At 35.6% G+C, this 17,892-nt stretch overlaps 1 protein-coding gene across 1 annotated transcript in view; it reads left to right on the top strand.

Moving 5' to 3' along the window:
* Positions 1 to 17,892, top strand: part of NAALADL2 (N-acetylated alpha-linked acidic dipeptidase like 2) — a 1,488,397-nt gene that overhangs the window by 374,408 nt on the left and 1,096,097 nt on the right. The window contains exon 4 of the mRNA XM_022571899.2: positions 1 to 17,892. This exon is cut by the window's left edge and continues 47,985 nt beyond it; it is cut by the window's right edge and continues 41,468 nt beyond it. The gene's annotated coding sequence lies outside the window, so the exon portion shown is untranslated.

Here is a 17,892-nt window from a genome sequence, read left to right as displayed (position 1 = left end):
TGTTCAGAGGAACATTGAACCCTGTTCTCAATGCCATGGTCTAAGTGTTAAGTTTTCCAAGGGAGGGTCTGGAAATTATCTTTGATGATTAAAGGGGATATTCGGCGTGGTCAAGATAAAACTCTTCATCATATGATCTGTCATTATTGTTGTTGTTAGTTTTTTTTTTTAACACTTTTATTGGAGTATGATTACTTTACAATGGTGTGTTGTTTCTGCTGTATAACAAAGTGAATCAGCTATACATAAACATATATCCCCATATATCCTCCCTCTTGCGTCTCCCTCCCACCCTCCCTATCCCAACCCTCTAGGTGGACACAAAGAACCGAGCTGATCTCCCTGTGCTATGTGGCTGCTTCCCACTAGCTATCTATTTTACATTTGGTAGTGTATTTATGTCCATGCCACTCTCTCACTTCATCCCAGCTTACCCTTCCCCCTCCCCGTGTCCTTAAGTCCATTCTCTACGTATGCGTCTTTATTCCTGTCCTGCCCCTAGGTTCTTCAGAACCATTTTTTTTTAAAGATTCCATATATATGTGTTAGCATACAGTATTTGTTTTTCTCTTTCTGACTTACTTCCCTCTGTATGACAGACTCTAGGTCCATCCACCTCACTACAAATAACTCAGTTTCGTTTCTTTTTATGGCTGAGTAATATTCCATTGTATATATGTGCCACATCTTCTTTATCCATTTATCTGTCAACGGACACTTAGGTTGCTTCCATGTCCTGGCTACTGTAAATAGAGCTGCAATGAACACTCTGGTACATGACTCTTTTTGAATTCTGGTTTTCTCAGGGTATATGCCCAGTAGTGGGATTGCTGGGTCATATGGTAATTCTATTCTATTTGTAGTTTTTTAAGGAACCTCCATACTGTTCTCCATAGTGGCTGTATCAATTTACATTCCCACCAACAGTGCAGGAGGGTTCCATTTTCTCCACACCCTGTCCAGCATTTATTGTTTCTAGATTTTTTGATGATGGCCATTCTGACCGGTGTGAGATGATATCTCATTGTAGTTTTGATTTGCATTTCTCTAATGATTAGTGATGTTGAGCATCCTTTCATGTGTTTGTTGACAATCTGTATATCTTCTTTGGAGAAATGTCTATTTAGGTCTTTTGCCCATTTTTGGATTGGGTTGTTTGTTTTTTTGATATTGAGCTGCATGAGCTGCTTGTATACTTTGGGGATTAATCATTTGTCAGTTGCTTCATTTGCAAATATTTTCTCCCATTTTGAAGGTTGTCTTTTCATCTTGTTTATGGTTTCCTTTGCTGTGCAAAAGCTTTTAAGTTTCATTAGGTCCCATTTGTTTATTTTTGTTTTTATTTCCATTTCTCTAGGAGGTGGGTCAGAAAGGATCTTGCTGTGATGTATGTCATAGTGTGTTCTACCTCTATTTTCCTCTAAGAGTTTTATATTGTCTGGCCCTACATTTAGGTGTTTAATCCATTTTGAGTTTATTTTTGTGTATGGTGTTAGGGAGTGTTCTAATTTCATGCTTTTACCTGTAGCTGTCCAGTTCATAGGATCTGTATTAAAGCATGTCTTCTATGTGTATAGAAGCAGGCAGAACCCTAGAGTAATTATTATGAGTTAAAATGACAGAGAGCCACATTTGAACTAAGTATGAGGAAGAACTAGTTCAACGTTAGAGCAGTTCAACTTTAATATAAAGTATTTTTATTCATTCAACAGGTATTTACTGGCGCTACTGTGCACCTCTTCTGTATACGTATATTTAATAAAGAAAGTGTTCACTTCCCATTCTTGGAAGCAGAAGGAGGTTGACAAGCCAAGCAAAGCAAGATAAACATTTGCTGGAGGTGTGGAGAATGGCTTCCTGCACTGTTTAGGCAATTGGACCAGATATCCCCTGTATTCCCTCATAGGGCTGAGTTTCAGTGACACCATATTATATGGGCAGTAGTTAGAAAGACAGTATATGGTAAGTGCTGTAAGAGAGGTATAAAAATAAGTTCTAGGGGCTTCCCTGGTGGCACAGTGGTTGGGAGTCCTGCCGATGCAGGGAACGCGGGTTCGTGGCCCAGTCCGGGAGGATCCCACCTGCTGCGGAGCGGCTAGGCCCGTGAGCCATGGCCACTGGGCCTGCGCGTCAGGAGCCTGTGCTCCACAGCGGGAGAAGCCACAGCAGTGAGAGGCCCGCATACCGCAAAAAGAAAGTAAAAAAAAGTTCTATAGGATTTAGTGGAGAAAAAATAATATTAGAAGTAATATAAAAATAATATTAGAAGGCTGTATAGTGATAAAAAAGGGGATTTGAAGGGAACCTTTAAGGACTGATAAGACTTAGTGTAAGAGGAAATATAGGGTCTAGGAAGGGGGAACAAAATGGGTGAAGAGTTGAAGAGACAAGTGCTTGATGTGCTCAGGAGGGATAGTATTAAGCATCCTGGCCATAATCATGATTTTTATGGAGGAATAACAGGGACTTAGGCTAGAGAAATAGGCAGAGAGGGGATGCTTCTCCTCTCCTTTATGGACAGAAGGGCAAAATACCCCATGTGTACATTGGTTACTTAATACAAAATTTTGTGCCCCAGGAGAGAGGTCAGGGTCACTATTTCCTTTTTCTAGCATCATTAAGACTTTAGATACACTTGAGTCTTTTCTCCTTGTAGGGAAGTGTGAGAATAGATATCTATTGCTTTTGACTGTCAGCTGCTGCTGTTGGTTCACTATTGAGATAACAGTTTACTCTTATTCAAGCTGTTAAAGTACTATAGATAGATCATCAGATAGATGATCCAGAGAATGACATTGCTTCTCACTGACTACAGGGTTACACTTCAGTCAAGGGTCTTCTCCAAGTGAGGAACAGTTCAAATATTTGGAGGATAGAGAAGGAACGAATGCAAAAGTAGTGTGTGTATGTGTGTATGTGGGTTTAATAGACTAGTTCTCTTACTTTTCAGTGGAACTTTTACTATTACACTGGCTTTTACACAGTTGCCTAATGTGCAAAAATAATTCCAATATTTGCATTGACACAAATGACACAAGAGGATGAAACATTTTACAGAAATCTCTGTGCTTACGTATATTTATATATGTGTTAAATGCATATGTTGTAGTTTGTGTGAACTACTCAGTTGAGCAATAATGACTAAATTAGGCAATGAAATGAATGCATTCTATCATATTTAATGTGAAGGTGCTTGGTGTCTCTTGCCTGGTTTTCCTCTATTTCTTAATTACGTCCGTGCGTTTTCATGTAAAGATGAGCTGAACATACAGATGGCCAAAAACTTCTGTAATGCCCTCTAATGGAGTCAACATTGTTTTCCATACATTTAAAAAAATAATTTGCATCATTTTAAACATTTATGCCTTTTGAAACTGCCATGTTTAACTGTAGAATGGAAAATATAGTTTTTGTGACTTCTCACTTGAGGATCTCAGCTGGGTGGAATTATTTACTAGAGCTTATCGAATGACTATAGCCTTTGTTTCCTTTCTTGGCTTGTCCCCTTCAGTCTTCTCTGAATTTCTGTTACAAGTGTTTACCTGATGACAGTGAGAATTACATCTTGGCATGAAGAGCCCAATGGATGCTGTCCCAGAGTTGAGGGGTTTTGCACTCTGTAACTGCAGAGTTATGGCTAAATCCTAGCCAATCCTGACCCTTTGCAGAACTTCATCACTGGGATCAGAGTTCTTTATATTTTGTGCAGTCAGATAGTGTTCATTTTGTAGCCCTGGCAAACTGCCAATCTCTAAGCCAAATTCAGCCCACAGAGTTTTCATATATTTTTTTAATACCTCAGTGAGTGCTGAGTGCTACAATTCTCGTGTTTGTTTCTTAAGCTGCCCTATCTGGGTACATCAACATTATCTGTCTGGCCCTGAAATCCTGAGTGCTTGAGTCTCCTGCAGTGCTAGAGGGTGTGTTGGAGAAGGCTGCGGCAACAACAGGTTATCAATCCTACCTGCAAAATTCTTACATCAGAAATTTCAGAGGGCTTTCAGGGTATCCATCGTTTAAAAAGTACTCCCTGGCTATGCTATAGTTCAGGCAGGGTTGAGAACCATTGTGATAAGAGGAACCATTTGCCTCATTAGATTCACTAACTAGAAAATATACACTAACTCAAAGCTTAGACTGTTGCTCTAGTTCTCAAAGGAAAAAAAAAACAAAACTCTCAATAAATAAACAAACAAAACCACAAAACCTGTTTTGAGTGATTACTACATGCTAAGCATGTCATGTATGTTATGCTATCCAGTCTCCACACTAATGGAACATTTTCTGGTTCTCATCTTCTCAGTTTCCTGACCTTGATCTCTGTGTCATGTCCCTCTCTTACTCTTTGCATATACTAAGGCCCTCACTGTGCCTCTTTACCCTGGTGTATTTGCTTCATAAGAATTTATTTTTCAACTGAAATTATTTATTTATTCATTTTTTTGTTGTCTTGCTCCTGTTTTGGAATGTAAGCTCCATGAGGACAGGTCTTTGTTTTGTTCATTTCGATATTCCATGGACCTAGAATCATGGCTGCTCCATTATCAGAACTGAGTAGATATTTGTTAATTTAATAAATGTCTGCTCATTTATCATTCTTCTTGACTTCCTATTGCATCTTCTCTGTTTCCTTTCCTTTTGATTAGAAAATTCTAAGACTTATTTGAGGTCAATTTTTTTAGTACCTTTGAAGAAAAAACACTGTACAACATTTTTATATTTCCAAAATAGTGTCTCAGTATTGCTGTAGTTACAATCACCCAACCGGGATCATCTTGTTATATAGGGGCGATTTTAAGAAGGAACAAATGCAGGATAAAATTTATTTTTTATTTTTAATCTTTCAATCATACTCATTTAATTGTAGTTTTACATACCTCACAAAGGTATCGTGATAATTAATGTCTGTTTAGTCATTTCAAAATAATAAGGCACCCTGAACCCCTAAGGCAAAAAGAGTTCTATAAATGTACATAATTAGTCTTATAGTTTTCTCATTTGTAGAACACAGAGAGAAAATACCTATTCACAGTCACAAGGGACTTTATAAAGCAGCCAGAATGTGGGGAAAAATAAATTTTCTTTGCTATTTAAAGTGCTTTTCAAAGGTAAAGAGGCAAATTATGTTTGCAGTTTAGAGTTATTTACTTATTTATCTTGAATGTTCAGATAAATTGCAGTTTTTACACTTTTTCTCCTGAATCACGTACCAGGTCCTAATACCCTTTTCACTTCTTCTGTACTTGAGCAAACCCTATAGCCCTTTGTTTTTTCAAAGTGGAAGTAACTGCTCAATGCATAACATATTATTTCTTCTTTTCAAAGGTAGCTTATTCTGAAAAACATACAGGTTATCTTAGTCCTGTTTTATTTTTTCTTTGTCAACATGGTATGCTTTATTTTGTCCTTTGAATATGATTTTATGTAAAGCTATTGAATTTGACATTTCTTCATCTAGGCAGATGTGGGTGTGATGCTACAGTTTTGGTTCTTTACCATGAGTATGACACTTGACTTCAGATTGCTGCCTTTCGATTGAGTGGTTATTAAGATGTAGGCTCTGAGAGAATGAGACACAGACTATAGTTATGTTGCTTTCCTGCCATATTTATTTATTTTGTTTTATGCTCTTTGAAGTCTTTGAAATTGAAACTAAATGTTCATGATTTTTTTAATGGGTTCCAAATGTGAATTTTGGCTCTAAACTTTGTCAATGTACTCTACTTCCCTATTCAAATTTGCCTCTTCATTACCTCCTTATCGCTGTGTTTTCAGTAGATTACAGCAGGCTCTTCTCAGTTGATATTGATCCTTTTGTCCTAATTTAGTGCATCTTCCAGTGACTGTGTAAAGGCACAGGGATTACATGATTAGCTGTGGTATCTTTATACCAATATCTAGTTAGTTAACTGGTACCAAAAGGCCAGGGCACAGCCAGGAGCTCTAGTTAAATAAGCATCAAGCTGCCATCTGATTATTTTTGCATGATCCCTTGCTTGGCAAAAAGCTTTACAGAAAAAAGTAGAATTATGCTTGTTATTCTTGTGCAGAGAGGATGATTAATCTGTTTTGTATTTCCCTCCCAGACCCCTAGTTGTCCCTCCCTCTATGACAAGGAGCCCTGAGATTTTTTGGGTTTTCCGTTTAGGTTCCGTTTGGGTTTTCCTATTAACAAATAGGAAACCATTTGCTAATAATGGAGAAGAAATTTAGGGAAAGATAATACATCTTGATGTGGAAAGATCAGGTATAAAACTGAATTGTAAATTTATATAAAAGGCCTAGGTCCATGGTGTATCGAAGAAACACAAGGTTTGTCTGAAAGTTTAGTTAAGGTTATGCCCTTCTATAGTAATAAAAATTAAGGGAACATCACTCAGCTTCCCTCCTTCTACCCTCAATATACAAAAATTAAATTTGCTTCTTCTCTAGTGCCTTATCAAATAAATATAGACATTCTGATATGAAGTTAGAACATCTGGCTAATCACATCATTGTGATTATTACATGATGTATAAAACATAATTCTGTAAATCAGCAGAAAATAAAGTTCACTAACTGGTTAACTAATGGGTTATTTGGTTTATGTTCTTGTAAGGACCCATGAAGAGATGAGATGACATCTTTGGGGGTTAGAGTTGGATTTGAATTCTTAGAGATGATGAAATTTTTAGGTTTTCTTTTCCTCCCTCCAAACTGACAAAATATTTCACAAGTTAAGGAAAACATTGAAAGTGTAATGAAAACACAATGCGCAAAACTGCCTAAATGCATCTCGTTTATTTACATTTCTAGATTTTGCAAAGCTAAATTATTGGATTTCTTCATTGTTTTGACAGAGCCATGCTGAAAAGCAACTTAATACTTCTTGTAAGGTGCTTTTAGCTAGAGCTGGAACTACAAAGACTACTGGGTTAGAAATAGGCTTCATTCAACACAGGGTTTGCCAGGAATGTGCTTTGCTCTCTTGACCTCAAGACTGATTAAAGATTAATTTGTTATCTTTAACTTTTAAAATAGTTTAACAGAAGATGGAAATGTATCACCATATACCCTTTGATAAATCTTTACATTTTTACAAATAGATAAATTGTTGTATAACTATTGTCTTGTTCTGTGGCATGTACAGTTGTTTGCTTGGCTAGTTGGGGTGTTATGAACTTATTTATATTCAGTAAAATAATATCACCCTCTTCCGTAATGAAAGGTACTCTGCCTTGACTTGTTATTGACTTTTTTAAAAATGTAAGATAGAAAATATGTGTACATAACAATATACAACTTTGATGATGCTATCAGAGATGTATGTGCCTAAAAAACTCCAATCACACTATGTGAAGATGAGTATTTGAAGTATAACCCAGCTTTTAGTTGAAGACCCTATGTCTGCTTTTACTCTTTGTGTCACAAACCCTATTTACTTAAATAGAGTTGCCCCATGATTTGATTAACATAGATCATGTACTACAATAGCTGGCACAGTGCTGGATGGAATGAAATCTTTTGTTGAATAAATGGGTTAAAGACATGACAGTCAATTTAGAAGGCATATTGAAAGTTTGTCATGAGGGGAAGAAAGCATCAAAATTGAAGTCAATGAGCAATTTTAGCAAATGTTGAAGGGTTCAGGGTACTGAAGTTCTCATTGCAGGTTTCATTGAGTTCTCTTTATTAACTGGACCAGATGTGGTACATTTTTTATGCCCAGGCAGAAGTTTCTGTATTTAGCTGGGGAAATAATCCTTTAACTCTGAATTGCAAAATGATTAGTCTCTTGTTTGCCATGAACCTTATGGTCTATACCCCTTGTTCAAGCAATTAATCATGCCTTGCAGTGTTTCATGGGTGTTCCCTTGTATAGTTATTTAGCTCTTCCATTGTTTATGGCCCCATGTAGAACATATCCACAAGTAAATTGTTGAGGCAGGGAACAAGTTGTGTGTGTGTGTGTGTGTGTGTGTGTGTGTGTGTGTCCGTGTGTGTGTGTGCGTGTGCGTGCGTGGTGTGGTGTGGCTATCTGTCCATGATTGTATGTTCTGAATTCATTAAATGTCAAAAATATTGCAGGTTTGATAGTATTTCGATGAATTTCAGAAGAATCAGTACTATAAAATAGGATAGGACTGTATAATATTCATTAAAAGAGTTACTGTTGTATAATTATGAGAAAGGACATAGCATGTAAGAGTTGACCCCTAAAAAAAAATAAACAGTTGGAAGCATGAAGGGAACCTGTGGAAGGAACTGTGAGTTGGATATTGATGGGAGAGGGGAGGGGCTAGCTCAGTATTCGGCAGGACCTTATCAAAGCACATTGTATTTTAAGTACCTAAAGTTTTCAAAGCCTTGGAATATATTAGTATATTAAGGAACTCAGCTTATCTAGGCTTATCTGTGATCAATCTGATTTCCTTCATCTGTTAAGTTGATTAAGAGAAATGTGTATTATTTGGTGATAAATGAAGAACACAGCACAGCAGAGGCATATTGCATTTGTAGATTTAAAACTCATTAAACATTTGCTTTAGACAACACCATGAAGAAAAATGACTTTTCATAGATTTCCATGAGCAAAAGTGTCTGGAAAGGTAGCCTAAAAAACAGAAAGGAAGTCAATGTACACATGAATGGAAGAAAATTATTGCTATGGCAACTGGTGTGTGGCATTAGAAGCAAACTTATACTGTGCTTAAAAAGATGATCCTATAAACGAATGGATAAACTGTATTAGAAAATCAGCAAAGACTAAATAATTTAAAATGTTTGCCCTTTCTTAACTCAAATAATTCAGAAGTAGCTCCCTGAACAAAATTGCAGTCTGAGAATTGTTGGAAAACCATAGTTGTTAATATCCATTTTATCTCTGGAATAGGGCTTAAATGTATTTTTTAAACATAGCTAGGACAGGGATATGTCCTAGGGACATATCAAGAAGGGAATACATCTTCTGGGTTTTTATAAATCGGTGATCAACTTGTATGTCAATTTTTTATACTTAAGCTGAAACTTTATGTGCTTTCTGATAACTTTTATACCTTGTACTTAAGTATTTGTCCCTACCTGTACTGGAAAAGAAAAGACAGATTGACTTGATTAATAACCAAATCAGTAGTTCACAATCACTTTTAGAGTGTTTGTGATATGAAGGTTAGATAATAGATAAATAGAGGATGGATGATAGGTATATATGAATAAATACCCTTGTTGCTCTCTAAAGTAGACTAAAAAAGAAATGTTAGAGCCTTTTGCTAAGTTCTTTGAATATGAGTTCAGGTTCTCTTTTGAAAGGCTGACAAGTTCTTCCTTTAACTTCCTGAGGGAGAATAAACAATGAGAGATCCTGGGAGTTTGATTTTAACCAGGGGAGTCTCAACAGAACTTGACATCTTAGGCGCAGCAAAATATAGCAACGAAGCACCATGGATTATGACATTATTGGGAGGTATTTTTCACCCAAATCTATTTTATTAATGAAAGGACAAAGAGATGAGAGTAAGAAAAATGCTGTTATAAAGTGCATACATTCTCAATATTACCTCAAATTGAGGTGAGCCAAATACAGGGATCTGTCTTGGGAACCAAGTGGAACAGAGGGTCCAACCCAGACCAACTTGCACAGGCAGCACTACTGATTACCTAGATTACAGGGCCCCCTTCTCATGCTCAGGATATTGTAATACAAATGTTTGAGAGGTTTGTGTTGTAGAAAACAAATGATCACAAAAGGATGAACTAGGTCTTAAGTAGAGAGATCGTAATGAGCCTGTGAGATTGGAATCTTCTTGAGTAATGGAGACTTATAGTATCTTCTGCTGCTGAGATTATTGTCCTTGTAAGAAAACTGTTTTCATTAACCCATATGACCTCATTTGTTCTGTCTGGTGGCCAATAATACATGGACAGAACACCAGGACTAGAATAGAAAACAGCTTACAATATTGGTGTGGTGGCTTCTAGGACTGGCTGGAGTTGCTATCTATTGTGGCAGTTTGTCGTGTTTCATTTACTTTCTTTGCACTTTGCTGCCAGCAAAGAAAGTTAAGTCAGCAGCTGGGGTTGGGATTGGGTAGGGAGGGAAGGGAGAGTCAACAGACCCTAAAAATATTACTGAGTCTTGTTGCCCAATTGTGACTTAAGAAAGATTTTAAGTAAATTCTTTTAAAATGCAATTATTTGAGAAAACTAAAGTATCCTAACTATGTCTATAGCTCTCACCAGGAATCCTGGTGTGAAATGCCTTCTAGAGATGGTGCTGGGGGTTAACAGGGAACTCATTAATTGATTTAAAGAAACAAAACCTAGAAGATGTTTTTAGACCAGTATTTAAGGAGGTGAGAAGGATCTGAAATGCAAAAGGTAGATGAAAAGCCACAGAGATGGCTTCAGGACACTGCTTTCTACCAGCAGCCAGTGTTAGAACAGCAACCACACGGAATAGCTGACTTAGCAACAGCTGCTGAGAGAAGTCAACCATGGACGCCATTGCTGAAAGCTGCCACTTAGAGACCATGTGGAAGCCGAGCAAAGTTAGAGGTACAAACTTTGAGATCAGCCGTCACAAAGGCCCTGCTGGAAAATGCTGGCCACCAGGTCTGACTCCAGAAGCATTAGATGGAGTGTACCTGCCAATGGGACCTTGTCATGCTAAGTGAAACCCCTGACATATTTCCTTCACAACTGGGGTGGCCCTTGAGGAAAAAGGGGGTCTTTGACATCCCTAAAAACTAGGGACTGCTCTCTTTTACTCTATTCAAGGGAGGAGGCTGTATGACAATTTTACACATTCCTACAGGAGCCAAGTGGGATTTCCTGACAATTGTGGACACTTGGGCCCCAGTTTCCTGGTAGAGAGTTGTAGCCTTGTAAAGGGTCAAGATCCTAGAAATCTCCCCATTTGTTCGGTTCCTAATATTGATACTCTAGCTTATTATAAAATTGATCAATATGGCATGCTTCATCTGACCTGATTTCTTTTCCTCTTCTCCATTATGTGGTTCATTAAAAACAATAATCTGTCAAAAATGCGCATAAGTAAAGAATAGTTGTTTTGTATCTTGTTGAAATATTTCTCTATAAAATGTAACAACATGCAGAAAAATAATAATTTGTAAATCATTAATATCCCCATGCAACAATGTGTACCCAGTGGATACTCTAAAGAATGCTGATAATTTATTTAGAATCAAGGACATGTTGTCAGTTTTATTATTATTTACTTCAGTTTTATATCCACTTAACATGTGTCCTGGTAGACATCGGTGAGATATAGTGTACATAGAAACAAAAAATATAATATAGGAAAATATAAAGTATACTTTAGTTCATGTTTTGAGTTTTAGAGTTTGCTTTAGGGTTTATTAGCTTTGGAGTACTTAGTGTAGGAAAGTGCAGTTTCAAAAGAGCATTGTGTTGAAATAAGAGTTGTGAACATCTACTACATCTCAGAAAATTTCCTATATAGGGTAAAAAACTTCACAAGTTTTCTGAGTGTTTTTAGTTTTTGTAATGTTTTGGACCCTTTCCATAAAAAATTCTCATGAAATGCAGTCGGTACTCTTCTGCCCTTCACTTAGACCTGGACAACCAGGACCCTGCCTTGGGCTGCATTCTTTCCAGATCCTTGGCTGACCCTCCTCCCACCACATCTCTCCCAAAGGGACATGCCCAACTGGAGCCCATGTCCCTCCCTGTATCCCCCACATCCCAATCCCATAATGTTGGTACCAGGGAGCCAGAAATTCTCTGCCCCAAATATACCCCTAACCTGCTTCCTGGCCTTGCACAGGTCTCTTTCTGAATCTGTCTTGGGGGATGGAGCCAGGGGCAGGGAGGAGCCAGTAGGGCTCAGATGCAGCTGTGGTCTCCACACACACACCAGGCTTCTGATTTTCCTGATGGAGCCTGGTTTAGGAAGAGAATGGGGTGAGGCTGAGGGCTGGGTCCTCTGTTTGTACTCTTGCTCCGGACTTGCAAATGTTAGAACTGGGCCGAAATACTTACACTTTAACAACGACAGAAGAAACTGTCAGTTATTTTTGGATATAAGTAACATTAACATGTTTATAATTTAATGAAAGTGACTTAAGATTGCATGAGCTAATTCTTTAAAGTAAATGAGTTTATTTTTCAAATGGCATCTTTATTAGAATACTTATGTTCCATATGAGTATGATGTTTACTTGTCAATTGTCAATAACTTCATCCATTGAAGAATTAGGACATTGTATAAACTCATTATTAATCAATTCTAGGAAGAAAACTAAAAGCAAACAAACAAACCAAAACAAACAAACAAACAAAAACCTCCTGTCAAACCATAAGTAATGCAGTTCTATTGTTTTCATGTAGCCTCTCTCTAATTTAGTTAGGCTTTGTAAAAATAAAAATAAGATTTATATTCTTTTCATTTGTTTTTATTTACTCTTAAAAATATTCTGTTTACCCAGGACTAATCTAATCAGCATGTTCATGTGTTTAGTGTGGTATATCTTTATAAGTGGCTACTCAAATACTTTGTAGGTAATACTTAGGAATTTATGATGATGTAAGTTATTGCAACACAGAATCAAAATGAAGGAAATGTAAAATAATTTTGAAAGTTATAAAAAGTAACTTAGGGATGGCATAGAAACTGAGTATCAACATAAAGATAGTTTCCATTGTCTAAAAAGCAATTAACTGAGGCTGGTGATAAAGACTTCTTTGGGGTTGGGGGAAGATGAGAAGAACACATAAGAATCATGTTATAGAATAGGAAATGATGATTCACCAATACATTGTATGTAGGAGATAAAATAAACATGGGTAGAGAATTCTTTCATTTTAAATTGGGGTTGAAATTAGACAGAGAATGACCATGAGAAACTGGGTAGTAGACAGCAAACTGTGAAGCCTTATCTGGCTTGAAAGCAGCATCTGAAGTAAAAAGAAAATAACAGAAGTATTATGGGCTACCATAAAAATATAGACAGCAAAATAGTCGTCATTTATATTTCATTCAACAAGTATTTACTGAGTACCTCATACATGTCAGCTACTGAACTAGACACAAGATATTTCAATGAGCAGAACAAAGATTGTTGCCCTCCATAGAGCATGCATAAGTGGCTTTAAAACCAAGCTTACTGTTCAATTGTTTCCTAAAAGATCCATATTTAATGTTATATTTTCCAAAATCCCATGAAGAATATGTATTATACACAGGAGGATATCAATATGTCCATACTTTTTAAAAAAGTCTTGCAATAATACAAAATTTGATACACATACAAATGAAACACTGATGGAACTAGGGAAAGATTTTTCTACAAGTAAGCAAACATCTGAAGAAATTGTTATTGACCATACTGACACATCAAATAAACAGTTTGACAAATCGAGGATTGATTTAAAAGATATTTTTCCTATTGTAATTATTGCTTCTCTTTCACTTTTATAAACCTGATTGATCTAGGAAGTCTCTATTTTTACCCCTCAGTTCACTATATAGTCTTTCTACTTATACTGCTCAGGTTCTAGTTCTCACTGAAATCTAATAATGCTGCTTGATCTTCTTGTCCTATTAGACTTAGGGGTGGTAACAGCTTCCTACTGTTGCTAGGTCCTGGATGCTTCACCATCCCCTGTTGGTTCCCATAGCCCTGTCCATACTTCTGTAGATTATCTGTTAATTACATTGTCAATTGACTCCTTTGTGTGTGCTATCTGCCAGAACTCTGCATGACACAAAGATAAATAGCAGTGTTGAAGAGAAGCTCAGGGCTCAGATTGTCCTCTCAGCTCTTGCTCCATTTGGAAAATGAGAGAATGGGCCCTTTCACAAGATTTCGACATTGAGAAGTCTTGGACAGAAACCATTAAGAGAGCATCTTCAGAGACCACATAACTTTCCTGCATGCATTTAAAAAACACTGAAGCCCATAGGCAGTGTTAGAGCCACTTCTTCCAAAAGCTGCTCCTCTGTAACATTTAAAAATATTCTCCCCAGATGAGGAGAATGTTGTATCACATAACACTATGTTAATGTTGTATTAACATAGTGTTCCAAGACCAAATCAAAGCTTAGGGCTAAGAATTCTGTTTTTCCCATTTTTTCTGTTGCTTAGATGGGTAGTGACTGACCTATCTTGTGTGCCAATTCTCTTGACATTTGTTCGATCCCTTTTTATCCATACGGGTGTGGTGGAGACAGTATAGCCCCACTCAACACTGTCTTCTGGCCCCATTTTGAAACATCTACCCAAAGGTAAGCTATTTAACATAGCAAATGACCTATATTTGGTTTGACTATCACCACTCTCCCATAATGTTTTTTGTCCCTTCTTATCATTCTTAAAAAAGAAAGCTAGCTCCATCCCTTGTACAATTTTAAGTTTCCCCCCCAATTTTAGGATCTTTCATAATGTTGGCATTGTATTGTATTATAGCCTTATTTGATGCCTCAAATCAGTTACCTTTATGTGTGATTAACTCTTTTTGAAAAAAAACAGTTAAAATTTCAAAGTTGAAAACAAAATCTGACAGTTAAGAGTAAAAATATTATCTGCTCTAAGGGAGTAAGGGATAATAACAAGCATAGCTAGAATATTCATTTTGAGTTGGCCTTGCTAAAATAAGCCCTCTCTGTCTACAGTATAAATATGTTTCAGTTTAAATTGCCAGTTTAAAGCATTTGCCAATGCATTTTTTTGAACTTAGCAGAGATTTGGATTGATTTATGTAAGATAAAAATAGTCACTTTATCTTTATATGTTAAAATGTGTCATAAGCATTGAAATATGAAGGTTCATTTTGAGTCATTGGAACCACTGCACTTATAAGGTGTTTACAAGGATAACAATGTCCTTAAGTGCATAAGTACTTAGTGTATCGTGATGGATACAGGTTTTTAGAGAAAGAAACAGTATCCTAATTTATTTTGTCTTGCCATATTCTTTTCTCTTATGAGACAGAATAATTTATCTGTATTGATAGAAGATGATTTATCATAGTATTCATATGAATTATCTGGTAATTTGTGTTCCTTTTTCATTAAATTTTCTCTATTGGTTTTCAGATATAAAAACTGTGTTGAAATGGCTTTATTTTTTAACAGCACAAGCCCATTAGAGGCTAGTCATGGTAAAAAACCTCTAGCCAGATTTGGGTTAATTCAGGTTATTTAACAATAGGTTTTTTAGAGTATATTCTATTGATTATTTTATTCATTTTGATTCAGAAAACACTTACTGGCTAATAATGTAGGGTGGTCATCATGATAGGTTCTTGGTAAACTCTGTAAATAAGGCACAAATCACCACCAAGGTTATGGTCAAATCATTTGTTTATTGGTAGTTCTGAGTAGTAGTAAGTTATATGATGCTTCTGAAAATCATCCAGAAGCATTGGCTTTTTTGTAGAACATTCTACCAATAAGTGTGGATAGTCCTTTCTTCCAGTTATAAAATAAAACAATAAAAAATAAAATCCAATCTTAAGTATTTTTGAAAATTTGTTGATTTATAATGAATTTATTTCTATGGTCAGCTTTTTCAAAAGAGAGCATAATTTAAATAATTATATCAACTAAGACTCTTTAGTTGTTTTGAAAAAGGATTTATATTAGTCCTGAGTTTTTTCAGGTCTTATCACACAAGACACAAAAGTACATAATCCAACTGGATGTTTTATATCTGCATAGGAGTGATTTGAATTGTGCAGGTTGAAAGATACACTTGAGCCCATTCAGATTCAAAATGCTGCTACCTTTATCCTCAAATAAATTATTTGATTTAACAATAGCTCTCCTTTTGTAAGAAAGAAAAATAAAGCTTGGTAGTATCTAATATTAATATAATGATTCTAATACAATTACAGTTGCTGAGCAACTGGAGAGAATGTGAGAAGCCCAAGCTCCAGAGTAGCAAGAAGCCCAGTTTTTAGTAGTTGTGGATTCATTTTCTTCCTTTTCAGAGTAAAGTATATGGAAAAACTTGATTTTATGAAACTTTACAATATATTTAATGTTTAATGACAAGTAGGTTATATTCAGAGAGTGACAACCTTCTATCCAATGTAGTTGCTCTAGTATTTGCTCAATAAATCATGTCAAATGACATTAACAATTTTACTTTTTCTTTAGTTTTAGAGGTACTAGACAAATCTTATGGTTTTATAAATTAGAATTATTGATTATATAAGGCCAAGCCAATATATTATTATAATCTTTTGTCATATTTATTCTTTATATTCTAGCCCTATTAATATAGGAAGAGGAATGGGAGAGAATAGAGAAAATATAAGGATGAAATTTCTAAAGATGAGTAGTTTTCTACAGTTATGGATATTCAGTTGCTCGTGCCTGGTAGTAGTTCTTTTTCAGTCATTGGTTGGTTGCCAACTGAGGGTATCTTTTTCTGTACTTAAGTTTTACCATCACAGAAAAATATGCTCTGCAGAGAGGCTATCAAATGATAGATATTATGGCTCTTCCCATGTGGCGTTTACTATCAAATTTAGATTTTTAAAAGGTTTTCGTTTTTCATTATTTTTATTAACACAACAATTTAATGATATTTGAGTTGTGGAGAAATAAGGTACTGTGAATATCTGATAGCCTTAATATTATTAAGATATTGCTGATTCTTTAATATTTTTTCTCTCTTGATTTGTGTTTTTATTACTTACTAGAAAATCAAAATTATGATCTATAGAAAATCACTGTTCTCATGAGAAAATTTGCAACTTGGAAAAGTTAAACAATGAATTTACCAAAAAATAAACAATAGATTTTTATAAAAATAGAGCTATCTCTTATTTAATTTAAAAGTTGAAATTACTAGCTCAGCATTTTTAATATGATTATTTAAATGTGCTGTAATAGTGTGTGCTAGTTGTTTGAGTATATGTGTATTATTTCCTGAAATATTTTTATATCCCTAGAATAGTCTAATGCCAAAAGATTGGCATTTCTCCATCTAATAGAGAAAAAGATCATGATGCATGGAATATCCATGAGATGATTTCATTATTCTCTCTCTGTCATTTTCTCTTTTTTACATTTTTGGGGGGTTGTCTCACAATGGAAGTGGTAGAATGGTTTGAAATGTGGGATTAAGCGTACATGTTGGACAGCTGTGTAGAAGTTGGCATTTCCAGATCTAGATTCTTGCCTAGACCCAATTCTTTAAGCAATTATTCTATTAATTAAATCCTGTGTGCTCAATTGGGGAAGCAGGTAATGACTTGTAGAGATCCATCCAATTTTGAGACTTTGTGAAGTGTCTTTGAACTAAAATCATTGGCAGAAAGAAGACCAAAGTTTACTGTATTTTTTTTTGCTATTGGTATCATTTGTATTACTTAACAGAACCCAAGGGATAGAATTTGCTTAGGGAAACAGGAGGGTCTTTTAAGTTAAAATTTGAGAACAAAATAAGAACAAATAGCTCTGTAAATATTCTATAAAGTCAACATGACAGTGAACTGACAAACATGATAATTGAAAGAGATATTGAGTGATTAAACCTTCAAACAAATTGTAAATAGCTTAGACATAGCATTAAGTAGGAGATATTCACTTAACATTTGAAAAGCAACTAGATATCCATAGCTGAAGAAATGTTATTTTTTTCTTCATTGCTTTTCCACACGTCTTTTAATAGGTGATACTTTCTTCATAAGTAGACTAGTAATTATTATTGAAAAGCCACCTAAATGATGTAGAAAATGATTTAATAGAAATGAAATTATATCTTCCATCTTTATTGAGATATAGTTCACATATCATACATTTCACCAGGTTAAGTGTACAATTTAAAATGGTTTTTAGTAAGTTCACAGGGTTGTGCAACCATCACCACAATCTAATTTAGAACATATTTATCCTCTCAAAAGGAAATCCCACAGCCATTA

The sequence above is a fragment of the Delphinapterus leucas genome, chromosome 4, assembly GCF_059928025.1.
Source record: "Delphinapterus leucas isolate spDelLeu-1000000601 "Yukka" chromosome 4, BTC_Dleu_Yukka2, whole genome shotgun sequence".
Classification (NCBI taxonomy): Eukaryota; Metazoa; Chordata; class Mammalia; order Artiodactyla; family Monodontidae; genus Delphinapterus; species Delphinapterus leucas.
Note: the sequence above shows the minus strand (reverse complement) of the source record. Positions and strands in the feature narration are given on the sequence as shown.